The sequence below is a fragment of the Symphalangus syndactylus genome, chromosome 11, assembly GCF_028878055.3.
Source record: "Symphalangus syndactylus isolate Jambi chromosome 11, NHGRI_mSymSyn1-v2.1_pri, whole genome shotgun sequence".
NCBI lineage: Eukaryota > Metazoa > Chordata > Mammalia > Primates > Hylobatidae > Symphalangus > Symphalangus syndactylus.
Genome location: NC_072433.2, coordinates 38,307,859 through 38,308,870, shown reverse-complemented (window position 1 = coordinate 38,308,870; position 1,012 = coordinate 38,307,859).

The window sequence follows — 1,012 nt, the reverse complement described above, 5'->3', positions numbered from 1 at the left end:
CCAGAAGCGGAAACTTAAGAAGTCCAAATCTCTGCTCCCTGCAGGGCACAGGTGTTGGTGACTGCTGGAAAGGTCAGAGCTTCCAAAGTAAACAGCAAGAGAACCTCAGGGAGAGTAAACTCTAGTCCCTCTGTCCTGTAGAAAGAGCCCTGAAGAAACAGCAATTTTGTTGCTTTATTGTGGCATCTGTTGAAGGTTTGCTTCCTCTTTAAGTCTCAGTTTCTTCATTAGCAATCATATCAGTTTTAATGCTACTGCTAACAATGAACAGCAACGATAATATTCCCCTCAATTAATAGAGTGCTTTCTGTGTGCAAGGCGCTTTTCATGTGTCACTTAATTTAACCTTTCCAACCACATAAATAGAAAGAGGCTATTATTAGTTGAATCTTATTGATGAAGAGACTGATGGCTCAAGAGAAGTGATTCTTCCAGGGTCCCATAGCTATTAGGGACCTACAAGGCCAAAGGATAGCCTAGCAGAGGAGCTTTAGCCCTCAAACCAGAATCTCACCACCCTCCACCACCCCCAAAACCACGCTGGATAAACACAGCTAGGGGAGAAACACTGTGCTTGCTTCTAAACACAGCTGGTATTAATGGATAAGCTCCTTACTCCTTCCTACCAGTCTACCCACCCCTAATCTCCTACATAGAAATTCTGGAGCTACTGCTGTACAGAAATTGAAGGCCTGGGGTTTTTCTGAGGCCCTTTCTGGCTCTGATAGTCTGATTGATGGTATATTGCTTCTGGCCTCTTATGATGGGGCTGGTGAGGAAGGTGCGTAAGGAGTGAACTCTACAGGTGACCTCCTCAGTGATCCTGATGTCATTGTTTCTATCTCTTTTTTCTGTTTTTGAGACGGAGTCTTACGTCGCCCAGGCTGGATGCAGTGGCGCAATCTCGGCTCACTGTAACCTCTGCCTCCCAGGTTTAAGTGATTCTCCTGCCTCAGCCTCCCAAGTAGCTGGGGTTACAGGTGCATGCCACCACACCTGGCTAATTTTTTTG